This window comes from Carcharhinus amblyrhynchos, chromosome 3 (genome assembly GCF_965287045.1).
Source record: "Carcharhinus amblyrhynchos chromosome 3, sCarAmb.v2.hapA, whole genome shotgun sequence".
NCBI classification, from domain to species: Eukaryota; Metazoa; Chordata; class Chondrichthyes; order Carcharhiniformes; family Carcharhinidae; genus Carcharhinus; species Carcharhinus amblyrhynchos.
The window spans coordinates 10,353,320-10,380,631 of record NC_137326.1 but is presented as its reverse complement, the minus strand read 5'-3'; the positions used below and the strand labels follow the sequence as shown (position 1 = coordinate 10,380,631).

The 27,312-nt window shown below is 39.8% G+C and overlaps 1 protein-coding gene across 1 annotated transcript in view; it reads left to right on the top strand.

The window, feature by feature from the left end:
* The first annotated feature begins 4,092 nt into the window (after nucleotides 1–4,092).
* LOC145363672 (transforming protein RhoA-like) overlaps nucleotides 4,093–27,312 on the top strand; it is a 41,960-nt gene continuing 18,740 nt past the window's right edge. The window contains exon 1 of the mRNA XM_080218899.1: nucleotides 4,093–4,362. The gene's annotated coding sequence lies outside the window, so the exon portion shown is untranslated. The remainder of the gene's footprint in view (nucleotides 4,363–27,312) is intronic.

The window sequence follows — 27,312 nt, the reverse complement described above, 5'->3', positions numbered from 1 at the left end:
CAGCAGCATTATAAAAGAAAACTTGGCATTGAGCCACTTCAGGAGGTATTGTGGCCTTTTACCAAAAGCTTAGATTTAAGGAATATCTTAATAGAAATGAAGGGAGGAAATTCCAGAGCCTCGGGCCTTGGCAGCTGAAGGCACTAACAGTGGAGCAATTAAAATTGGTGATGCTTTAAATGACGGAATTAAAGGAGTGCCAACATCTGAGAGGATTGTGGAGACATTGCCTAACTGGGAATCAAAAGTAGCTCAATGATCACAGGGATGATGGGTGGGTGAATGGGACATGGTGCAGGTTGGGACATCAGTAGAATTTTGGATGTCTTTGAGTGTACAGAGGATAGAAAGTAAGAAGCTGCCAAAGAGAGTGTTGGCACAGTCAAATTTGGATTAATAAAGACATTGATGAGGGTTTCAGCAGCAGATGAGCAATGGAAGTGGAAGTAGATGGTCGTAGTGAATAAGGGAGGCAGTGGTATTGTCACTGAACTAGTAATCCAGAAACCCAGAACAAGATTTGGAAATCAGGTTCAAATCCCACCAAGGCAGATGGTGAAATCTGAATTCAATAAAAATCTGGAATTAGAAGTGATAACCATGAAACCACTGCTGTTATTATAAAAGCCCATCTGATTCACTTTGTGGGCGGCATGGTGGCACAGTGGTTAGCACTGCTACCTTGCAGCACCAAAAACTCAGATTTGATTACTGGCTTGGGTCACTGTCCATGTGGAGTTTGCATGTTCTCCCTGTGTCTGCGTGGGTTTCCTCTGGGTGCGCCGGTTTCCTCCCACAATCTGAAAGGCGTGCTGGTTAGGTGCACTGACCCGAACAGGCGCCGGAATGTGGTGACTAGGGGAATTTCACAGTAACTTCATTGCAGTGTTAATGTAAACCTTACTTGTGACAAATAAATAAATAAACTTTAATGTTCTTTAGGGAAGGAAATCTTCTGTCCTTACCTGGCCTGGCCTACATGTGATTCCAGACTCACTGCAATGTGGTTGACTCTCAAATGTCTTCCAAAATGGAAGGCAATTAGAGGCAAGCAATAAATGCCAGCCAGTAACACGTATGTCCCATAAAATGAATTTTTAAAAAATGAATATAAGGTTAAAAGCTCATCTCACTCAAATAAGACACCTGTTATGGACAGGGAAGGGAGGCAAAACTGAACTTTGCCATCTGTCCATTAGCAGAAGTATTTTAATTTTTAAAATAGACTATAGCACTTTTCCCCAAACCCTCTGTTTGTGGGGTAAATTTTTAAAGTGAGTCACAGCAAACTCTCTTTGGAGTTAAATCAGACGTATAGTTTATTCACACATTCAAACCTGGGGAATGGTTACAAGTTCCTACACAAACACACAATAAAAATAAGATAGGACAGAGGAGTTATAACAAATATGAATAACTTAGAGAAAAAGCAGCACAGATGTGGATATGAGACCACATGATTGTCAGAGTACAGTGAGGGTTCCTTCACAGAAGAGGTTTAGTTCAGCTTGCCAAAGCAGGATTTTGAAGAATTCCTTTAAAGTTGATGGAAACATAGGAAGATATGGTTGGCATACAGAAACTTGGTCTGCAAGGCAGGAATCTTCCAAAGAAATAGGAGGTTTAGACTTGATGCAGACTGTTAATCAGCCTCGAGTCCTACTTTGATATTTGTAGGCTGGAGTTTAAACAGCAGACTATGTTGCGAGTCTAGAAATGTCATGTTAAAACTTTTCAAAGGTCAAAAGCTTAGATCATGTGACTTTGTCCATTAATGAATCCGTTGCAGGCTAACAAACAGTTTCCACACCTCTGGTCAAAATCCATAAATGGTGACCTTTAGCATCTCTGCAGGTATAACAAGTTTTGATGTCTTCCTCTTTGTTATTGGACAAGTCGGAGGAGATGGATCGACTAATAGTCCCTGATTTTGTTGATTGTAATATGTCTTCATAATGAGAGATGTAAAATTCCACAATGATAACTGTTGTCTGTTAGCCTCATAACTGCTGTTGGAAATTTCCAAAAACTGAATCCAACTTATGAATTACATGATCTGTAACAATCATTTTTTTGTTCAGCAAAGTCCATTTTTTACACAGCAAAAATCTAAGAATTGATTTAACAATTTATGACCTCTTTCATGTCTTAGGCACACGTCACACCAAAGTTGCAAACAAATTGATTCAGTCTCAGACAGTTGCCAGGGTGAAGGATGAAATCAACAGCTTCAGTCTTTCTCATGTTAGTTGGAAGAAATTTCTGTTCATTCAGTGCTGAATTTCAAATAAGCAGTCTGACAGTGGAAAGGTTGAGAAAGGGGGTGATGAGATAGAGCCATTATAGGTGATTCTCTGGCTATGAATAGATAGGTAAGAATGAAAGCACAATGAGAGCAGATTCATCCAGCTGGATGTTAGCGGAGAGGCATTGAGAGTACAATGGTGTGGTCAACCACATCAAAGGTTTCAGAATGGTGGAGAAGGAAAAGGAGTATAGTTTACCATTGTCACAATCTCATAGGAAGTAATCTGTGACTATTTCGGTACCATAATGGGATGGAAACCTAACTGGAGGAGGGAAATTCTCTTGACAATTTTGCATGTGTCATTTCATTCTACAGAGTGGGATTTTCTGTGTAAGGCGCAGTTGCACACTATCTATTTCCTTGCCTAGTCTTCCATCTGAACATACCTAGTGTAATAACCTGCTGGCAGACAGAGGCAAACATCACTAGGTAAAGGATCCCCTCTTGAATCATAGATTCTAGGGTTAGAAGTGTTGCTTGTTTTGTTGGCCTCCAATATCCATCTAACCTGTATTACAGATACCAATGCCATTTGTCCATTTTGCAGATTGCATGAAACCATCTTCTTCACATATAGGCAGGGACACAGGTTACAGCTCCTCTTCAATTATCTCGAAGAGCTGTTCCTCAGACTGAAGTTCAATCTCACACTTTTTAAAAATTTTTACTCCATTCTTAAAATGACAAAGCAAACATGCAGAATGGACAGGACAAGCCCATAGTCCATCTCCTTGCTTGCTCCAAAAACAAATTCAAATTGAATCTGATTCATGGTCCCCACAAGAAAACAAACAAGGCCCAAGTTGACAAGAAAAGGCATTGCACCTGATCTTGGGCTTTATCTGACGTTTGATCTTAGCGAAAAGGCTAGAACCTCACACTCATCTGCAATTACCTGGTACAGCGGGCCAAACAGGTCCAGTCCCTGGCCTGACTAAAATCACCCTCCATTGGTCCAGGGTCCAACAGAAATTATTATAGAATCATGGAACCCTACCGTGCAGGAGGAGGCCGTTCAGCCCATCGAACTTGCACTGACAACAATCCCACACAGGCCCTATCCCCATAACCCCATCTATTGACCCTGCTAATCCTCCTTGCACATGACCAATCCACCTAACCCACACATCTTTGGAATGGAAGATCACTCTCACTGTTTGCCACTTTTCTCAGGCCTTGTGCAAGACAGGTGACTCTGGAAAAAGATCACAAGGTGCCCATTAAACTCTCTTCCAACCATTGAGCATTACAGGATACTGTTTGCATCACTGACCCGGAGAATCTAATTTATATTTAACCTGCGTACAATTTTAGTTCAGCTAGACTATCCATATCAGAGGCACTGTCCTCTTGAGAGGAGGACATTTCAAGTGCATATTCTGGCTTGTTGGCATTGGGTTGGCACAAATGTTACTCTATTGAAGTATTTGGAATAGTTCAGTGAGCTGAATTTAATTCTCATTGCCCTGAGTGCCACAGACCACAGATTGAACCTGAAACTTTACATGATTCAGGTGTACGCTACAGAATGCATTTTGCCACAGAGGAGGTTAATTTCCTCTGGTAGCATACTGTTGATTAATGCATCGGCATAAAAAATGCTTTTGTGATTTATGGCAAACCAGTCATTGAAGCAGGCACGGAGGAATTTTCTCTGTAAATGTGTTAACCAGTGCAGTGCCAAAGCCTTATCAAGAACAATCGTAATTTGAGGAACAGACACACAAATTCTCCCCACTCTAATCTAAAGTATTTCACTCTCTCTCTCTCTCTTTCTCTCTCTCACTGCAGGCCCTTCACATGATCCATTTCCAGTTTGCTGAGGAAATAGAGGCTTGTCTTTGTACAAGGGCTGCCTGCATTGCTTTGAATTGTGGCTGCCACCCCCTCAGGCGTGGCCACGTTGATCTGGAGGGCGCGTTGTCTGAGAGCCTGGGCTGCTTTGCAATCGAGAGAGAAGAAAAAAAGGAAGCGGCGCCAGAGAGAGAGAAAGAAAAGGACAACAAAACCCATCCCTATCCAGAAACAGAGGCAAAAAAATAAAAACCCTGTTGGTAAGTCACCTTCCCATCAATCTTACCTCTAACGGGGGAGACCCTGAGACCTTTATTTATCAAATAAATCAATCCAAATGGCTTCTTTTCTAGATATAACCCTCCCTGCCCAATTTTTTTTTTGGTGGGGGAGGGAGGAGGGTTATTTTTTTTCTCTCTCTGTTTCAAACAGGAATTGGTTCTGACAGGACATGTTCTCTTTTTTTGTCTTCAATTGACAGGGTTTTAAGGAAGGGAAGAGGAGAAAAAAAAAGTGTTTCGGAATAAATACGTTGGCGATTCTTACACACCATTATAACCTGCGAGCCCGGCCTGTTAGCCTCTGGGGTTGAGATTTCAGTGTTTTGTTTTTTTTTCTCTCTCTGCCTAATTTTCTCTCCTTTTTCCCCCAAAAAAATCATCTGTTGCTGGCGGCCGCCATCTTGTGTTTGGAGGAGTTTTCAGGGGGGTCTGACCCAACCCAAGGAAAATATGAGCATCTCGAAGGGTGGTGGTGGTGGCGGCGAGGGAGCCCCCTCCCTCTCACACTTATATTAAAAAAAATTATACAAACTTAGAGAGTGTAGAACGCACAGATTAATTAACAACCTCCCCCTTTCCCCAAGTGCAGAGTTAGTGTTTCCCCTCTTGTCGGTTAGTATTGATTTTCCTCAATTTTGTTTTTGTGTGTGTGGAGGGAGAAGTTTCTTTTTAACTTTTCTTCCCCCCCCCTTCCTCCCTTCTCTCTTGTTTTTGTTTGTTAATTCCTCCAGTCAAATCGATCCCTAAACTAACTTCCAGTCAGACTCTGCTGAGTCTGAAATGCCGGTTTACGGCCATAATTTTTTTTTCAGAAAAAGGTTGTTTCGTGTGGTTGTTTCTTGTTTTGGTGTGTGAGATTCGAAGAGGAAACAATATAAATGGAGGCCTTTGTGTTTGGCGTGTTTTACGAAGGGGGTCTTTTTCTTTTTTTTTAAAGAAAACGAGCCCACCCCTCAGAAGGCTCCAAGGGTTGTTTTTTTTTATTTTTAAAATTGTAAAAGCGTTTACGAAGTGCCTTTTGAAATGCTATCTGTCGCGTATTGGCGTGCTTGGTTTGTGAATTTGAAGTTATAACCAACGTTTTTTGATATATTTAAACAAAACGGAAATATCAGGACATCTAAAATGAGGTAATCTATTTTAAAATGGCAACCGCCCTAAATTTAGATTTTCTTTGGCTTCAGTGTCCCTGTTCTTTTGGCACACCAGTTATATTTTTAAGATTTTTCGACTTTTTTTTAAAAAAAGGGCGGGGGGTAGAAAGTTTTGATTTTTCGTTGTCAAATATTGCCCAGATTAGAATATTCTCTTTAAAACAAAAGAGAATAAATCTTAACATTTGATCTGTTCTTTTCATAGGATTCCTCTAAAACCAAATTCACGTAAGTGTCCCTAATAAAAGTGAAATGTTAAGGCAGTCGGACGTGGTGTAATTTCCCTATATAGTTTTGGTTTAATCTGGGATTTTTCTCCCTCCTCGTTTTGAGTAACTGCTAATGCTATTTCAGGGCTGCAGTCTGTGAATATTCACTCTTGTTTTGAAATGGCCATGGCGGCTTTTCTGTTTTCAAGCCACGTTTACTCTTTTTCATGACACAAATAAGAAAATTTTTGCATGTTTTTTTAAATAGTTTTATACACCAACCAAAGGAAAAAAACAAGATAAAGCCCATGAGGCGCAACCCAAACAGTAGTGATGTCTTGGCTGTCGCGACATCTCTGGGGATGACATTTTCTCAATGAAGGAAGCTTTTATTGTTTCCCCATAAGTGAAAAAATGGGAACTGGTTCCGATCCTATCGGGATAGCAAAAAGCAGAAATGTTTTCCCCATGTAAATTTTGCAAATGTTTTCAGTTTTATTTGGACTGGATTAATGATTCTTCAACTTTTTAAAAAAAAGTAAATTGAAATGTACTATGAGCTCCACCATTGCAAAATCTATTGTGCCTCATTGTACCCTGACATTTGATCAGTCAGACATGATGTGAGTTGCAGCAAATTTCTCTCAAACTATTTGTGTGGCCAGATTTTGAGCCTGACTAGCCTACCACCCCCGCTGAATCTCAGAATATGCTATGTAAACTAATTTTATTGTGTGTGGGGGGTGGGGAGAAGGCACTGAGGAGAAAAGGGAAACACCCAGATTGCCCAGAGATGGCAATTGTTTTGAGATTAAGAAGATTTTTGGTTTGATCCTCTGGCTTTGAGTTAGCTAATCTCACCTGAGATAGCTGTGTGTACAATTGGCTGCTCTGTATCTGGGTCAGGGAAGGGAGAATTGGTCTTGGTTCGCGCACCTCATTGTGTGAAGATTTCTGTTATGTGTCCATAATGAGCTTGGCTGTGATGCCTTCCGCAGCTGGATAGCCTGCTAATGCCAGTTGTCAAGGCCTGCATTTGAAAGAATAATGGCCATTTGAGGTATCCAGTGATATACAACTATACCCATGGTGAGAAGCCAATGCCTGCAGCAGTGGGAGAAATTTTAAAAATGGTTTAGTGCAAGGAGGCCAGAGGTCTGAGCCAGTTTCCTGTCAAATGTTAGTGGGATGTAAATAAATCACAATGTTTTGGTGAAGAAAATGATGGAGTGACGAGAGAACAAATGATCAGCATAATAAGGAAATGTGTTGATCCTTCTAATGATAGAAAAATGTATTAGTAAGCTTTTAGTCATCCCTTCTAACATTTCCTTATGGCTTAGTGATAATTAGTTGCTTCTAAAAAAAAATCTTTTGTGGAATATTGGCATCACTGACAAAACCAGGACTTATTGCCTAGGAGATGATTGTGGTGTGCCATTACTTGAACTTCTATATTCCAGACAATTAGGCAGGGAGTTGTAGAATTTTGTGATGATAAAAGAACAGTACTATATTTCTAAGTTGGGATGGTGTGTGACCTGGAGCATATTAGGCAGATAGCCATCCCATGTGCCAGTTGTTCTTGTCCTTCTAGGTAGTAGAGATCGTGGGTTTAGTAATTGCTATTAAAGAAGCTACCACCTTGTAGATGGTACAGGCAGACTGCAGATATTGTGTGCCCGAGTGTTTGAGATGATGGGTGATCTTGCTATCAAGTGGGCTGCTTGTCTTGAATGGTATTAGGCTTCTTGACTGTTAGAGCTACGCTCATCCAGGCAAGTGAAAAGTATTCCATCACGCTGTTGACTTGTGCCTTCCAGGTTACATTTCTGTGAAGCTTCTTAGCACCTTTAATATAGTTAAAATATTTCATGTAAAAATATTTTAAGTAGATAATAAGTGCATAATCAAAATGAGGAATTCTGGAGCGCCTGCACGTAAAACTTTCTGGTTTTAAAATTTGCATTTAGATATTAACTTGGATAAAGCTAATGTTTAACTGGCACCCCAGAGTAAAACCATTCCTATGCAAGAGGTCCCTCCTTACTGTGGCTTAGGTCGTGGAAAATGCACAAGGCCACTTACAAATCTGTGTAGTAGATTCTGGGTTATGGGGGCATAGTAGTGATGTTACTGGTCTAGACATCCAGAGGCCTGGATTGGTGATCCAAAGATAAATTAAAATCCCATCAAAGCCGCTGGGGAACTTAAATGCTGCTAATTGGGTAACTCTCACATTTAAAAAAAAATTGCCTCAATTAATAGTGACAGTGAAACTACTGAATTGTCAGGGAAAAAATTACATCTAGTCCACTAATGCCTTCAGGAAAGGAAATCTGCTATCTGACTGGGTCAAGTCTTTATTTGACTTTAGATCCATAGTAAAATGGTAAGTGCTCATGGCCTAGTGGGAGGGCAGTGGTGTAGTAAGTCAGAAACCTGGGGTAATTCTCTGGGGACCTGGATCAAATCCCACCATGGCAGATGGTAAAATTGGAATTCAGTAAAAAGGATCTGGAATTAAAAGTTTAAAGGTGACCGTGAAAGCATTGGTGATTGTGATTTAAAAACCCATCTGACTCACTAATTGTCCTTAGGGAAAGAAATCTACCGTCTTTACCTGGTCTGTCCTACATGTGACGCCAGACCCACAGCACCTCTGAAATGGCCTAGGAAGTCACTCAGTTGAACGGCAACTAGGAATAAGCAATAACTGTTGACCAAGCCAGCAATATCTGCATCCCACAAATTAATTTTTATAAATGGCCCTGCAAGTCATTCAGTTCTATGAGGATGGACAATAAATACTGGACTTGCCAGTGACATCCATATCCCATGAAAAAATTGAGGATGGACAATAAATATTGGCCGTGACAGTGATGTCCACATCCCATGAAATAATTCCTATATTAGAAAGGAGTTCTCACTAGGCATAGCAAATTGATACCCATACACTACATGTAACATCACAATTGACCCAGTTAGTTTGAACGTGTGATGTTCTTGGTTCACCTCAAGTTCTTTCCAAAAACCTGTCCTTATCCTAGAATTGTTTGACTTAAAAACATAGCTCAAGTTTAGGAGTACAAAATCTGTAATTAAACTGCTGATTTTTCACAGTTAATGAGTATAGCATGTAAATAAATAATTCTGTTCATTGAAGTCTTACAGACATTTAAGTAGGTTATATTGAACCATTATGCTTAAAATCAGAGTAGCAGCTAGAATAACCTTGTGGTTATTATTGTGATGGTTTTGTGAACAATTTAAATGCAAATTCTAATCAGGTTATACATATCAGAGGAGCAGTCAGTGCAGCAGCTTCCTTTTTAACACCATTGTGCTAATCGGTATTGTAACTCAGTGGACTCTGGTTATACATCTATTTCAAAACTGTTCATGCTAAAATACTCCAAAAACAGGCTATTTTAAGTAGGCCAGGTGTCCCAGTTGAATGGATATTGCTACCTTTTTAAAATAAATGTAAACTTATTTTTAAAGGATGCTGATGATCTAGAACTATGCTAATAGGGCAGAGCACACCCTATTGTGTATTTAGCATCACTCTAATCCCATTTCCCTGTATTTACATTTTTTTTTGATTCACATACCTATACAAAGGATTTAATATTGATAAAGAGGTATTGGACATGCTGTCTGTGTTGATGATTTGAACAGGTATTTTGCATCGGTCTTCACTATAGAAGCCACAAGTAATGTTCCAGAAATATGATGTGGAGATGCTGATGTGGGACTGGGGTAGGCACAGTAAGAAGTCTCACTACACCAAGTTAAAGTCCAACAGGTTTATTTGGTAGCATGAGCTGTTGGAGCGCTGCCCCTCAATCAGCCCCTTCAAAAATGCGTAGGAAAGTAAGTTGTAAAGAGAATATAAGGAGGCTATAAAGCAACATAAGTTAAATGAGTGGACAAAGAACTGGCAAATGAGGTATAATGTGGACAAATGTGAAATTGTCCATTTTGGCATGAAGAATAAAGAAGCAAAATATTTAAATGGCAAAAGATTGCAGAGCTCAGATTCCAGAGGATCTGGGTGTCCTAGTGCATGAATCACAAAAAGGTTGCACGTAGGTATAGCAAATATTCAGGAAAGCTGATAGAATGTTTTTTATGTATTGTGAGAGGAATCGATTACTAAAGTAGGGAGGTTATGCTTTAGTTGTACAGGGCATTGGTGAAACCATATCTGGAGTAATGTGTACAGTACTAGTCTCAAGGAAATGATTTGATTTATTATTGTCGCATGTATTAACATAGTGAAAGTATTGTTTCTTGTGTGCTATACAGACAAAGCATACCGTTCATAGAGAAGGAAAGGAGAATGCAGAATGTAGTCATAGCTAGGGTGTAGAGAAAGATCAACTTAATGCGAGGTACGTCCATTCAAAAGTCTGACAGGAGCAGGGAAGGAGCTGTTCTTGATGGATAAATGATTAGATTAAATGGGTAAATGCATTAGAAGCAGTTCAGGGAAGGTTTACTAGACTAAGACCAGGATTAGGCAGTTTGCCTTGAGAGGAATGGTTGGATAGGTTTAGGCTGTATCCACTGGACTTTCGTGGAGTAGGAGATGATTTAATTAAAAATGTTTAGACCTTGAAGGGTCTTGATTGGGTGGGTGTGAAGAGGGTATTTTCTCTTGCAGGAGAATCCAGAAGTAGGGGAACACATTTTAAAAATAAAGGATCACTCATACAGAGTTGAGGAGAATTCGTTTGCCTGAGAGCTTTGTGTCTTTGAAATTTTCTCAGAATGTGATGCAACCAGAGTCTTCAAATATTTTTAAGGCAGAGCTAAATTAGATTCTTGATTTACAAGTTGGTGGAAGGTTATTGGGAAAAGTAGGAATGTAGACTAGAGCTTGCAAACAGATCAGCAATGATTTTATTAAATGGCAGAGCAGGTTTGGTGGGTGGGGAACTGGCCTAATTGTCCTAATGTGTATGTTCGTATATACTTAAAAGTTTATAAGACACCAAGACCAGATGAGATGCATCCAAGGATACTGACGGAAGTACAAGTGGAAATTGTAGGGACATAATTTTTCAATGTTTCTTAGACTGACGTGGTGCCAGAGGATTGGCGAATTGTAAACATTACACCCTTGTTCAAACCAGGGTGTAAAGATAAATGCAGCAACTACAGGCCAGTCAGTTTAACTTTGGTGTAAAACTTCTAGAAACAGTTATTTGGGACAAATTTAATAGTCACATGGACAAATATGGTCTAATGCAGTTAGCACTTTCCTAAGATTTCCTAAGGGGGGAAAAAACACGTTTAACTAACCTGCTGGAGTTTTTTGAATAGGTAACACCCAGGAGTGATGTGGACAGTGTTGTTGATATGTGTACATGGGTCTCCAAAAAGCATTTGAAACAGTGCCACACAACAGTCTTGTGAGCAAAGTTATAACTGGTAGATTAAAAGGGATAATAGTAACATGGTTATGAAATTGGCTGAGTGATGGGAAATGAGGAATAGTGGTTTAATGGATGTTTATCAAGCTGGAGGAAGATTTAGTGGAATTCCCCAGGGAACAGAGTTGGGACCTTTTGGTCTACAGGACACAGATTCCTGCGCACGATACGGTATTTAAAAGCATTATGAAGAAGATATAGTGTAGCACTGCAGAAGGACATAGACAAGTTGGTGGAACGAGTAGACAAATGGCAGATGAAACTCAATGTGGAAAAATGCGAAGTGATTCATTTTGGTAGGAAGAATTTGGAGAGACAATATAAAATAAAGTTGGTGTGGGCGCAGAGGGTCCTGGGTGCATTTGTTCACAAGTCATTGCACATGGCAGGAGAGGTTGACAGTGTGGTTATTAAATAAACCATGTTTTACTCTAATGGGGCATAGAATACAAGGGCAGGGAGGTTACATTGAACTTGTATAACACATTAGTTCAGCCTCAGCTGAAGGAACTTAGTTATGAAGATAGATTGGCGAAGAATGTTCTGTTTTCCTTGAAGGAAAGAAAGCTGAGAGGAAGCTTGATAAGAGATATTGAAAATCATGAGGGGTCTGGATAGAGTAGATAAGGAGTAACTGTTCCCACCCGCAATAGGATTGAGAATGAGAGGGCACAGATTTAAAGTTGTGATAGGATCAAGAAAGAGGCGACTGATTTAAAGTGATCAGCAAAAGAAGCAAAAGCAATGCGATAACCTTTTCATGTAGCAAGTGTTTAAGGCCTGGAATGCACTGTCAGTGTATGGGGGAGGCAGGTTCAATTGAAGCTTTCAAAAAGGAATTAGTGTTATCTGAAAAGACAATGTGGAGGGTTATGGGGTGAAGATGGGAGAATGAGCAACTGACTTAATGCCATTCTGAGGGCAGGCACAATGGGCCAAATGGCTTCCTCTGTGCTGTAACAGTTGTATAATTCAGTTTAATTTTCAGTGTCAGCCTCTGCCTTGTGTTGAAGTATTCTATGTTCAAATGATGGTCTGGAGGTCATAGTTGTGAATGGGTTAATAATTTCTCATTCTTATAGCAACAATCCTCAGATTATTCCAATTTACCAACCAGCAGAACAACCTTTCACTGTTTACCTACTCAAAATGTTTCATAATTTTGAAAATCACGATGTGATCCCTTTTTAAACTTTTCATTAAGAAAAACCCAAATTCCAAGTGGTGCTTCAGAATGATAACCTCTCTTTATCTAATCATTCTAATTGAAACTAATTGAAACTAATTATGCCTTTCCCAGGCTACCGTGTATGCAATATTCCAACAATGGCCTAACCAATATGTTGTACCAACTCAATGTTGCTTTCCTATTGAGTGCCCCTCTGTATAAAAAAAACTGAATTACACTTGCCTTTATTTAATGGCCTTTCCACTTGCATTTAAACCTTTAGAGATCTCTGCATGATGTCAACATTCCTAAGTCCCTTTGTTCTTTTAAGAATTTTACTATTGTGTTTTTCATTTTTTTAATGTAAAATATGGTGCTTCATTGAACTTACTCGTTATCTAACTTTTGGACTAATTAAATGCAACTTTTTTTTGCATGCCTCCTTTTCAAAATAATTTAGTGCCTACTTCCACAGAAGTCTAGTCTTTGACACCTTACCTTTACAACTATTACTGTTGAGTCTTTACTTCAATTCCAAATTTAAATATCTCCCACTTGATCTGTTTCATTTGTCATTTTTCCAATTAGTTAATTGGTCATATGTTTCCTTTATCTAACTGAAATTAGCTAGTTTTCAATTGATCATCATTATCCTTGGCTCTGTTGCTGACGTGACTTAAATCAGGTTATTGGTGCTGTTTATATTCTGACAGATTATGGGTAGTGACCCTACCTCTGGGCCAGATGCAGGTCCACCCCAGAACCTGATGGCCCAAGCAGGCCTGTTCTTAACGTGGCCAAGCAGGTTGAGAAATAATCTGCAAATCCTCCCAACATAATGGGGCAGATTCCAGGTCAGCTATGTGATGGAAAGAAAGTTGGAGACTCTACCATCACTATCCATGGTATGGTATACTGTGTGTTGCCACAGCCACTAGGGCTTGTTAAGTGAAGTGTAACTTACCCCTACCTATAGGTTGCTTAATTCTCTGCATGTGAACATGAATAAAACTCTACAGCTCCAAGTGTGTGTGTATGTATACATATAAAATGAACCCCTAAAGTATCAATGGTGATCTGTAAGCTTTAAACATTTTTTCTGCTAAAATTTAAAATCCACCCATGTTCCCCAAAAAACGTACTTGGAATTGCTTGGTTTTAGCAAAGTCCGAAACTTGGTTGGCTTTCTTGCAACCACAATAGAAATGCTTTTCTAGTAAAAGCCAAAAATTCCATTTTCGTGTCTTGGGGCCATGTTAAGTTTCTCACAAACTAGATCTGTTTAACATTATAATGGTTTTTTGATTATCACATTTCTGGGATAATTTCCATCCCTGAACAACATTGCAATTGTTTTTCAGAAGAATGCAATATACTAGAAGTTTTATTGTGCATTTGAGTTCTTTTAATTCAAGGTTGTTGCTGCAGAGATCTGATGTCAACATAGTGGGTCTGTGTAGGCTGGGGGGGAGATAGGAAAACAATTGGAGTGAGAGAAATGCAAACTATTCATAAAAGTCAGTTGAAAGGAAATGAGACAAAAATACAGCTTTGAGCATAAAAATTAACCCAGAATCTGCTTGTTTCACCATGGCAATTATGCAGTAAAAAACTAAAATGGTGATTTGCAAAGTGGCGCAAAATGTATTTTTAAACTTCAGCATGGGAGACTGGATGAGCCATTGAATCTCTATAGTGCAGAAGGAGGCCACTCAGCCCATCGAGTCTGCACCGACTCTCTGAAAGAGCATCTTCGGAGTTTCCAAGAAGGGATCCAAAATATTGTCAAGAAAATGCCTGTGAATGGAAGCAAGAGGAGGAGAGAGTCCAGGAAGGAGAGTTACACCTCTGACATCGACAGAACGATGAAGCAAGTTCACCCAGACGCCGGCATTTCATCCACGCTCATGAACATCATATACTCGTTTGTCAGTGACATCTTCGAGCGCGTCGTGGGCAAAGCTTCCCATGGCCTATTACAACAAGTGACAGAACATCAGCTTCTGGGAGATCCAGACCATGTTGTCACTGGTGAACTGGCCAAGCGTGCCATATCGGAGGGGACAAAAGTAGTGCCCCCCATCCCCTGCCCGATCACCATAACGCCCATGCATTTACCATGGCTAATCCACTAACCTGCGTATCTTTAGAATTATAGAATCCCTACAGTGCAGAAAGAGACCATTCAGCCCATCGAGTCTGCACTGAACACAATCCCACCCAGGCCCTATTCCCAGAGCCCCACATATTTACTCTGCTAATCCCCCTGACACTATGGGGTAATTTAACATGGCCAATCAATCTATCCTACACACCTTTGCCTTAAAACGGATGCCGCTTATACGGACTTCCAGAAGGTTTTTGATAAAGTCTCGCACAAGAGAGTGGTAGCTAAGATAGAAGCCCATGCAGTTTGAAGGTAGAGTGATGATAATGGATAGGAAACTGGTTGAGCAACAGGAAGCAGAGAGTTGTAGTAGTGGGTAAGCACTCAGATTACAAGGATGTGACTCGTGACGTCTGGCAGGGATTTATCTTGGGGCCTGAATTTTCTTACAATATTCATTAACAGTTTAGATAATGGCACGGGTGCAGAGGAGGTTCACAAGAATGATTCCTGACATGAAGAGCTTGTCGTAAGAGGAACGGTTGAAGACTCTGGGTCTGTACTCGTTGGAACGTAGAATTATAGAACTCTACAGTGCAGAAAGAGGCCCTTTGGCCCATCATGTCTGCAATCCCACCCAGGCCCTACTCCCCACATCCTTGCATATTATACCCACTAATCTCTCTAACCTATGCATCTCTGGACACTAAGGGGCAATTTCTTAGCACGGCCAATCAACCTAACCCACACATCTTTGGACTGTGGGAGGAAATCGGAATACCCGGAGGAAACCCACGCAGAGTTTAGAAGGATGAAGGGGGGGATCTTATTGAAACTTACAGGATGCTGTGAGGCCTGGATAGAGTGGAGGTGGAGAGGATGTTTCCACTAGTAGGAAAAACTAGAACCAGAGGGCACAACCTCAGGCTAAAGGGACGATCCTTTAAAACAGAGATGAGGAGGAATTTCTTCAGCCAGAGAGTGGTCAATCTGTGGAATCTTTGCAGCAGAAGGCTGTGGAGGCCAGGTCATTGAATGTCTTTAAGACAGAGCTAGATAGGTTCTTGATTAATAAGGGGATCAAAGAAAAAGGCAGGAGAACAGGGATGAGAAAAATATGATTGAATGGTGGAGCAAACTCGATGGGCTGAGTGGCCTAATTCTGCTCCGAAGTCTTATAAAAAATGAAATATCCAAATTTGCGGACATCACAGAATTGGGCAGCATTGTAGACGGTGTTGAGGGCAGCATAAAACTATATGTTGATAGATTGGGTGAATGGGCCAAGCTGTGGCAAATTGATTTTAATATAAACAAGTGTGAGTTAACTATTTCCGATCAAAAAAGGACAGATCTGGGTTTTTTTTTCAGAAGGCACAAAGTTAAATTCAGGGGGTTCAGGGCCTAGCTCCTTAAAATGCCACGAACAGGTATGGAAAATAGTCAAGAGGGCCAACGCATATGGCCTTCGTATCAAAAAGGCTGGAGACCAAAAGAATGCAGATGTTATGCTGCAGTTGTACAAAACCCCAGCCAGACCCCACTTAGTGTACACCTCAGGAAAGATCTTTTGACCTGAAGGAAGTTCAACGCAGACACACAAGAATGATAGAAAATGCTGGAAAATCTCAGCAGGCCTGACAGCAGCAGCGGAAAGCGAGTAGAGCCAACGTTGCGAGTCTGGATGACCCTTCCTCAGAGCCCTGATGAAGGCCCATCTCCACTCAAAATGTTGGCTGGACTCTCTCTCCACAGATGGTGTCAGCCCTGCTAAGATTCTCCAGCCCTTCCTATTTCAGATTCCAGTAACTGCAGTATTATGCGTTTCTTTTACAAGAATGATATCTTGGATTTCAGGGGTTAAGTTACGAGGAGCGATTAGACAAATTAGACAATCATTCTCTCAGACACAGAAGGTCGAGAGGTGATCTGATACAAGTCTACGAAATATTTACAGGGTAGATTTGTTTTATTAGTTCATGAGATGTGGGTGTTGAAACTGCATTTACTGCCCATCCCTGATTTTTAAAAAATGTAAAAAAAGTTTATTTTTATTAATGGGCTTACATTAATGCTGCAATGAAGTTACTGTGAAAATCCCCTAGTCGCCACACTCTGGTGCCTGTTCGGGTACACTGAGGGAGAATTTAGCATTGCCAATGCACCTAACCAGCACGTCTTTTGGGCAGAGAGGTAACTGCAGCATCCAGAGGAAACCCATGCAGACCCGGGTTTAGATGATGGGAGGAAACAGGAGCACCCAGAGAAAACCCATGCAGAGACAGGGAGAACATGCAAACTTGACACAGTCACCCAAGTTTCTCAGTGCACTGCTGTGTAGTGAAAATGTATGCCCCAACAACTACTGTGTTGGCTGTTTTCAAAATCCAAATGGTTTTAAGAGTTTTGTCTCAGTCTTGATTTAGTTATTCTGAGTACATGAGGTGACTCTTCATGGAAGCAATCTTCTTTAACATGTTTTATCTGAATGCAGTCAAGCAGAAAATTACATGGTTTGGATTATTAGACAACAATGTGCAATGGTACTCTTTCTTCTGCCCCCACCCCCCCTTTCTTTTCTTAGTGACATAATCAACATACGATACAAATCTTTGCTCTTGTGAAGTGCAAGGGGCGATGTCTTGAGCTTATCCAGCACACACCTGGCTCAGCTGTCCCTCACCAGAACAGACTGGCTCACATTAAGCTCTGGTCTTGTGATTCACTCTGTCAAAAGTACTTGTTCACCAGTTAATCTAAAGTCAACACATGGAGAAAAGAGTGTCCTGAGTTCTATCCTCCCCTATAAACTGACCCCATAAACCCTCTTTCATATACTTTCTGTTGTCAGCTCTAATTCACAGGTGTTTTTCTGCAAGTTAGGGACCATCCTTGCTTGTTTTGTCAACATCTCTGAAGTGCCTTGGAATGTTTCTCTTTTGGAAATTATTATCCTCTGCTTCATTCGGTGGTACTGTGGCACATTGCATTGCTGCCTCATAGCGCCAGGAAACCATGTTTGATTTCTGGCTTGGGTCTGCACGTTCTCCCCGTGCCTTTGTGGATTTCCTCCAGATCCTCTGGCTCCCCCCCCACAATCTGAAAGACGTGCTGGTTGGGTGCATTAGCAATGCTAAATTCTCCCTTGGCCTACCTGAATAGGCGCCAGAGTGTGGCAACTAGGGGGCTTTCACAGTAACTTCATTGCAATGTTAATGTAAGCCCACTTGTGATGCTAATAAATAAACTTTAAAAATTCTTGATGCTTCTGCCTTGGTGAAAAACTGCCCAATCTTGCTGCCTTCCTCTTCAAATATTTGTTATCTCATGGTGATATTATCCTTAGACACAGGGTCAGCTTTCATTTTTATATGCCAGTGATGTTAGTGCTAGATATTGTCAAACTCTTCACCATCTTTTGTGGTGTCAGGCTACATGGTCAACATTCAGTTTGGATGAATTTCAATTTGCTCTAGCTAAACTTTATGAAGATCGAATTACTCATCTTTAGCCTTTGCAAGCAACAAGCTATCTGGTCTTTAGCTCTTTCTCAATCCGAAGCAGATTGCTCATAATCTTGGTGTACAAAACTGAACTCGATCTTCACCTGTCAAGAAGATTGCCTATTTCCACCTCTGACATCAACTCCCTTCACTTCTGCCTAGCTCATTTAAACAATTTGACTATTTCAATTCTCTCTGACTAGCCTCCCATCCTCACCCTCAAACAATCAACTTGTACTTCTGCAAGTTCACCACTCATCTGAGTTAGTCTTCTGTGCTTCCTTCCTTCTGTCTTGCCCAGCATTAGTGGCTGTGCTCTAGTTGCCTGAGCCCCACACCTTTTTGGTATTTTCTCCTTTAAAGTCCTGCCTGCTCTCTACTCCCCATTTCTCTTGTATAATGTCTTCTATTAAACCTACCCTAATATCATTTTCTCATGATCTTTGGGCCTCTGTGATACAGTGAGGATATTTTCTGCATTAAAGGTGTTATGCAAGAACTTGTTTTTACAGATCCGGCAACAACTTTAGGTGTTAGTGTTTATTTGCAGCTGAATATATAATTTCCTTTATCTCGCCCACTTGAACTGTTATTGACTGCATTTGGCCAGCAGCGAAGGCAAATAATTTAGATGTGGAATTCAAAAATGTTTTGAAATTAGTTGTTCATATCTAGTGTCATCTGTCCAATGGTCCATAGGTATCTTTGCATTACCTATATATTTAGCTCTGATAATTAGAAAGTCATTTCTGTTATTGTTGAGCATCTGATGAAACATAAAAGCTTTGATGTTCATATGATGGATTAAACTCCATTTAAAACAATAAAGCTTAATCTCAGGTATTCAAAAGGGAGGCAAATTTGGAATCAAATTTAGCCATTACTTGTGCAGTGTTTTTTGTAATCGAAGCACTAATGCAATGATAGTTATTACTGTAATTAAAATTTCTACAGTATCATTACTGCATCGTACATTCTATACAGAAATAGTCTAAAAAACAATTCTGTATCATGTTTTGAAGTACTATAGTCAGTGAGGCATTTCGAGTTATAACTTTGTGATATCAGTAGAACCCAAGGCTGTGGTATTAGTGATGTTTCACATACCTGATTGTCACTGGAATGCACAGATGGTCCAGAGTTGATGAGTGTTGAACAATCCATTACATTTACCTTTTATGTTTGTCTAGCAGTGCAGATAAAAAGGTGGATTATGACCTTTTTAAAAAAAACACAAGGTGTGATGCACCCATTACAAGTTTAATCTTGATGAAGGTCCTGCTGTGCCTTATAGTACAAATAATCACACCTCTCAAAGTGCTGCTATGAATATTTCCTGAGAAAATGCAACTTTAAATTTAAAAAAAATATTGTTGTGTCTAAATCTCAACGGTTTCATTGCTTCGCTGTTTCTGTGGAAAACTTGAGATGTGAACATATTCAGTGGGGATAGTGGTGTGCCCTGCATTATTACAATGTCAGCTAATTTATTAGCAAGTTTAAGTTTTCAGTAGTTTCAGCTTTTGTTGGGTGAGAAATATGTTTAGGTTTTTTAGTTGTAATTTTTGCTGGAACACTGGATCTTGAAATTTTGTTTTGGAAGGAGATCGTACAATTGGGTATCAAAATATAAAAGTTCAGTGTATTGCAGTTCTGGTATGACCCCCTTTCCCTAGACACCAAATTGTATTGAATTTAACTTGCATATGTATTATGTAAAGTCTTGATACCTCAATGCATCTTGTGGTTTTACAGCCTGTTAACCTATCAGAGGAAGGCCAAATCAACATTTGTGCATGTAACATGATGAGATTAGATTTATTCGACAACAGATTACAAATCCTCCGAAATGAAACTCTTCAGGTTACAAAAGCAAATTTTATATTTTCAGTTTCTATGCATGTTGGGTGTAATTACCATGAAAATGTCCTGGCTAATTTATTAGTCTTTATTATTCTTGCGTGCTATAACTGCATTTTGGAACTCTGCCTCAATGGCCTGTATTGTTGCTGCACCCAAAAGATATTACTGACTATCAAATACATTGCTCTGGGAATATAATTCTTTACTAGGGCTAAAATTGCTAAAGGCAAAATGGCAGCTTTCTGATTAGAGCTTGAAAGGTTTCCAACAAAAATTCGAAGGATAAGGCATGTTCTAAGTGGTAAATAACCAAATATTCCAAATATCCTTTCTCTACCATACACATTATGGTGGCACAGTAGTTAGCGCCAGGGACCCAGGTTTGATTTCCTGCTTAGGTCACTGTCTGTGTGGAGTCTTCATATTCTCCCTGCGTCTGTGTGGGTTTCTTTCATGTGCTCCGTTTCCTCCCACAGTCCAAAAAACGTACTGGTTAGGTGCATCTACTGTGCTAAATTCTCCATCCGTGTACCCAGACAGGTGAGGATTTTCACAATAACTTCATTGCAGTGTTAATGTAAGCCTACTTGTGACACTAATAATTAAACTTAAACTGATGTTTACAGTTGTGTCCTACCAGCGTTTTGCTTCATTTTTTCAGCTAATGTATTTCACCATACCCTTCAGTTTGATGTGTTCTGTTACAAACCAGTGCAACTTACAGCCAGTCTAATTTGGGTTGTTTCACTGGTACTGAGAGTCTCTTGTGAGCATAGCAAAGCAAAAGCAAGTGGATGAAAATTTAAACAAAATTAACTGCTATGGGCAAAGTTCAGAGCAGTATCTCCAAAAAATGTAAATTGCTCAAAACTATTGTGTGCTGCCAAATGTGCTGTTGTCACGAGAACATAATTACGCAAAATTGTGCCAGAATACAAGAAGTTCAAGCACAAAAAAGCAGCCATTATTTTCTACACTGGAAGTCGTACCTGTAGAATAGATTGTCCAAATGCAAAACCAGAACTATCCCATTTTTCTGGTGGAAAGTTCAGGATGGTTTGCTGATTCTTTCTAAGGCAGTTATTGGCTTCACAGTGGCATGATGAAAGCCAGTGCTTTCAGATCTGAAATGCCATAATTGATCACCTTGCAGAGGATACTTTTCAGACACGTTTGGGTTATTTTATAAACGTTTGCCAAATACTTGTGTTCAATTGAGAGGAATGTTTACTGGGGGGGAAAACAGCACCTTTGTGCCAGTACAAGAGGGAAGCTTGTTTGAGTGGAGAGACAAGTCATCCGATGTCAACTTGCTACCGTGTAAATTCTGTTCTGTGAATGTTTATACATGCTACCAGACAGCTACACAAGTTACAAAGTTAATTGTCACAAGTTCCACAATCAGCATGGATCTGGCACTTCTGCAGCAAGGCAAAAGAGAGGGAGGTGACTGATAATTGAGAACTCACTGGAGAGAAAATGCTGGAAAATCTCAGCAGATCTGGTAGCAACTATAAGAAGAGAAAAAAGCTGAGGTTTCGAGGCTAGCCGACAGCTACCTGTAATGGCATTAACACTGTCCAGTTTGAAATTAGCTAATTTTGTACTTGTGAAGTCTGTATAGTTCAGAGATGGAGAATTTATATTTGAATCATAAGTGGACCACATTGTAAATATGATTAGTATATTAGTATTAGTTGAACATAATAGATTACTAGTTGGCTGAGCAGGACATGGTTGGAGTATGGTGGTAGTGTTGAGTTGGGTCAGAGGAAAGAATCTGCTGAGTTCAGCCAGAAATAGGGCATACATGTGTTAACCTGATGAACTCGTCTAGCTCCAAATTCTACCTAGAGGCTGAAGGACAGCACATGTATGAGGAACCCCGTTCCCTGCATGTTCCCCTCGAAGCCCCACACCTTCCTGACTTGGAAATATATTGCTGTCCCTTTAGTGTCACTGGGTCAAGTTCCTGGGACTAGCTCCCTAATAGCACTGTAGGTGTACCTACACCACATGGACTGTAGCAGTTCAAGAAGGCAGCTCACCACCACCTGATTCAGGCAATTAGCCTTGGCAGCGATGCTTGCATCTTGTGAAACCATGAGTTAATTTCCAGGCCTATTAATTGCTTTCTTTCTCAGCTGCATTTACACATTAATACTTGAGTATCTAATATGATATGGCAAGGCCAGTATAATCACTGAGATAAGTGTTGGGTGTCAGCTCAGGAAACCCTACTAACACCATATTTGAACTTGAAAGCAAACTAATTGCAAAGTGTCCTCATTTAAAGAGAGTTTAGATTGTGGGTATTTATGATTCGTGGTTATTTTTTCTGATCTCGCCCCAAGATCCATCTGTGCAACATCTATATTTGAGCAGCCTTCACCTCATCAAAAGGCGTACAGATGTTTCTTGTGATCTGCTTTCAAAAACTTCACAACTGCAGCACTGACTCACCAATAGCAAATGCATTAAACATAAGCATTTAGTTAGTTGAGTACTGTTGACTGTTTTGTCATAAGTGGTTATTCAGTTTATGAAACAGATGAAGTATTGTTAATACCATTGAATAATGTCCTCCTTTGCCAGATAGTATCCATCTTAAGTGAATGGATTTAATTTACACCCAGTGCAAATGTGATAACCACTTGAGTTAATGCTCAAACTTAATTCTGAAGCATGTACAGGGATGCTATTGTTAACGTGGAATAGCATGTCACTGTTTTACATCAGAAGTGCATAAAATTCTGCTGTGGATCCATTTTGTTAAGATTTTGCTATGTGCACTATTACCATTTTTCTGAACAATTTGATTTTGAAAGGCTGACCAATTTTCAGAATGCTGCCCCGAGTCTTAATCTCATTGACTCTAAATGCTTTGAATGAATGTTTTGAATTTTATGTTCACTGAAATTTTGTTCCTGTGAGTGTAATGCTTCTGGTAAAATTTTTCAATAGACATGCTTATGAATTAGAGTTACTTGCCCATTATAATTCTGAGGTAATGTGTTTTTTTTTCATTTTATGTCCATTTGCCTATTGGAACCCCTTAGCAACATACTATACGTGCAAGGACGTTAGAGTCCCGAGGTTGCTGTCATTGTTATAGGAGCTTCGGACTTACAAGCAGGCATTGGCCATTCAGTACATTGAGCATGCTTCACAATTCAATAAGAAAATGGCTGATTTGCTTGTGTCTCAACTCCACCTTCTTGCCTGCATGCTGCTCAGCTCTTTTTATCTCCCCCCCCCCCCCCCTTCACAATCACCACCATGACCCGTAACCCTTGACTCCCATGAGATGCACGTTTTGTTCCCTCAACCCCACTCACTATACTGCTGACCAACTTCCTACTTCCTGTTTGGAAGAAAAGTCATTTGACTCAAAGCCTTAACTCTGTTTGTCTCTCTCTCTCTTCCTCTCTCCACAGCCGCTGCTAGCCCTGTGAGGTTTTTCCAGCACTTTGTTTTTATTTCAGATTCATAAGAACATAAGAACATAAGAAATAGGAGCAGGAGTAGGCCATCTAGCCCTTCGAGCCTGCCCCGCCATTCAATAAGATCATGGCTGATCTGTCGTGGCTCAGTTCCACTTTCCCGCCCTCTCCCCATAACCCTTAATCCCCTCTCTTATCAAAAACCCATCAACCCGCTTTTTAAAAATATTTAGCGAGGCAGCCTCCACCACTTCAACGGGCAGAGAATTCCAGAGATTCACCACCCTTTGAGTGAAGAAGTTCCTCCTCAACTCCGTTCTAAACCGCCTCCCCTTTATCTTGAGGCTGTGCCCCCTAGTCCTACTCACAGCATTGCAATTGTTTTTCTTTATTCCTTCCTTGATTCCCTGGTTAGCTGATGTTATTAATGATTTGTCTCTGTTTTGGGACTGTCCATCTTTCCTTCATATCTGTCTTTGTCCACCTCAAGAAACAACCCGTGTCCCCATCTACATGCCATCTCCACCCTGTTTCTCCTCAAATTTTTGATTGTGCTCTTGCACCCCCTCCCCAATAAGTGCCCCAGAACCTTATGCTTGAATCCCTCCAAGCAGGTTTCCAATCCTGCATAAATATTGAAATACTTCTAATATGGTTGTAGTCACAAATGACATCCTTTGTGACTGTGACAAAGATAAGCTCCTAATCCTCAACCAGTTCAGCCTTTGACACAATTGACCACATACCTTTCCTCTGTGATTACTTTCCAACATCGTCCAGCTGGGTAGGGATGCCTGGTCCTTATCTATCAAGTTGTAGCTAGGGAATCACCTGCAATGATTTTTTCATTATTTTCTATTTTGGACTAGATGGACCTTTGTTTTGCTGTTAAACGTAACTTTTACTGACAAAACTATTTATAGTTAATTTTTAAAGTCAAATATTTATCTGTACATTGAAGTTAGCTTCTGAAGGTTGAATTTAAAGAGGTAGATGATCGAGTAAGATGCCTTACACAATATTTACCTAACCTGTAAACATAAATTTGATCAATAATGTCATTTCACTGTAAGTCTTGGTCTCGCAACTTTCTTTTCACACAAATTCTGATGTGAACACCCACCTGCTGTGGCAGCATTTACTGCAGATCAAATTTTGTGTCTGCTTCACTTAGTTATCAGCATCTCCCCTCTTGAGTCAGAAGACTGTGGGCTGAAGCCCAGATTGACATATTGATACACAATATAGGCTGACTGTATTACTAAGTGAAATTGTGTTATCAATAGTATTGTTTGAATGTAAAAGGCCCCATGATGGCCACAATTTTCCCAACCTGCCCACTACTGGAATTCTATCGGGCAGAGGGGTGGACCATGTAAAGATCCGTTGAAGTCGAGTGGGAATCTCCGGTTTTCAAGCGAGTGCGGCCAGAGAATCCTGTCCGACATTTTTTTTTTTAAAGATGAGTTTTTCTTTTGTCCTGATCCGTACTCCTCCCTCAAAGGAAAACAGATTATCTGGTCATTCATCTCATTTGCTGTTGTGGGATCTTGCTATGCATGTGCTGCTTGGCAGTGTAACAATATTGTTCACAAATCAAAAGTAATTTGGTAGCTTTGAGGCACTTGGGGCTAGACTGAGCAAAACATATGGCATGATATAGATTCAGTCTATTTCATTGTTTTTCTTCCTACAGCCAACTTGGCAGGTTTTTAATAGTTTTACAGAATCTCATTTAAAATCAGGAGCTCTGTGTTCAGTCATGCTACATTTAGTATCAATTGCATGAAATACTGATCCCACAAGTAGTGAAGTTACCAATTGTCCTTGGAGTTGAGTATAATTTGCCCATATTTTAAGATGAGGCTATTTAATTTTTCAATTTCTGTCTCCTCTCCTCAAAACAGTAGCTTTCACTAGGGTGCACAATACCTCTCTGATATCAACCAAGCAGATTTTTTTTGTAGGTAAACCTTGGATATATATGTTGTCCTCATGCAATGGGCACATGCATCTTTCCAACAAGGCTTGTTGAACTGGAATAGAATTATCTCCCTGCTACATTCCCCACTAACCCCCAACCATTTGCCCTGGGGTTAAAATCAATTTAAAAGGCATAAATTCTTTTAACAGTTTTTTTTTGGTAAAAACTGGGCTAGAATATATGCTGCAACACGTTCACTGATGTCTCTAACTGAATAAAATAGCTGAAAATTGTAATGAGCTAAACAAAAAATGTGCTACCTTTTTGCGCATTTGTCAGTATGTAAAAGTCACTGTAGTGTAAAATTTGTATGCAAAGCCAACATATGTAATGGTTGTACTTAAATGAATGTAATATGTATTCAAAAGTAACCTTTAAGTTCATCAGATTCTAATTATAGATTATGACGGTTGATACAAAAATCTTCAGTACCATGTGTTCAGTTTTGTTTTGTGACTACACTATAAACGTATTAAATACCCACTGCTTGCCAATGGAATTCTATCAAGTACAAATTTACAACAAAGCATTCTACCTTCACAATTTACACAACAAAAACACATTATCTGGTCTTTATTTCACTGCCGGAAATAGGAATTTGCTGTGTGCAAAGTAGCTGTCACATTTCCTTCATTACAACAATACACTTCAAAAGTACTTCTTTGGTTCTATAGTTCTTTGGGACATGAGGTGGTCATGAAAAGTGCTGTATAAATGCAAGTCTATTCTTTCCATGTTTGTTTGAAACTGCATATCAAAATCAAATTTAAACAGGGCCTTAATGGATGAAAATACCCCAAGGTGTTTTATAAGATTCAAGGGAAAAATGGATGCCAAGCCAAAGGAAATCTTGGGAAGGGTGGCCAAAAGCTTGTTCAAAGAAATGGGGCTTTACAGAGGATACAGAAGGATGATAAGGAAATTGGCAGTATAATTTCAGGACAGAATTCCAGAGTGTGGATCAAAGTGGCTGAAGACATTGTTTCTCTCCCTTCAACCCATTATTGGCAACGATGTCATTATTAGTGAACTGAGTCCATATTACTGTTCTGCCAGTTTCACAAATCTGGTTTAGTTTCTAATTTTCTCTCCCCTTGTCATGATCAATATCTCTCAATCAATAGCTAAAACGCTCTGCTCACCTGATGAAGGAGCAGTGCTCCAAAAGCTCGTGATTCTAAATAAACCTGTTGGAATTTAACCTGCTGTTGTGAGACTTCTTACAGTAGCTAAAATAGATTGACTGGTCATCAATCGCCATTTGCGGGCACTTGCTGTGCACAATTTGACTGCTGCCTCGATTATTGAGCCCATTACATTCAGTCTCAATTTTGTTCTCACACAATGACTACATACACATTTTCAACAAGACATGATGAACTGGAATAGAAATGCTTCCCTGCTGCATCTCCACCCCAAACAATTACAATGACTACTCTGCAAAAGTGCTGAATTGGCTGTAAAATGATTTGCAACCTGAGATTGTGAATGGTGCTATATAAATGCAAATCTGTCTTTCTCTTCACATTGTCTCTCCTACAAAAAAAATTGTTAACTCATCATAACTTATCTTGCTATCCATATGGAGTGGGAGGTTGTGGGGGAAGACTCATGTCAGTTTAGATTAGGATGTTAAAGCTCTTCATCATTGAATTTTTCTGAAGGCATCAATAATAATTCTAAGCTGCTGTATTTTGTTTTTGTGGAACTTCAACTTCCCATGGTACCAGATGAAGTTTTTAAAACATACAAAAGAGATTATAAAATAACAAATATCAAGCCTTTCTCAAACTAGACTTTGTAGCTTCAACAGATATGAAAGAGTAGAAATCTATCTCTGCTATTCTGTATATGAACAAAATGAAGTTGGCAAAAAGGTGACAAATGAATATAATGCAGATTAAACTCATTTTACATTCTAAAGAGGAAGTGTACTTTATATTGTTATGTAACTTTAATTTTACAAATAAACATATGTACCAGCATTTAGTGGTTACCAGTGTTTCTGTCACCTTCGTACTGTATAATGCTTTAAATGTACTGATGAGACACACGGC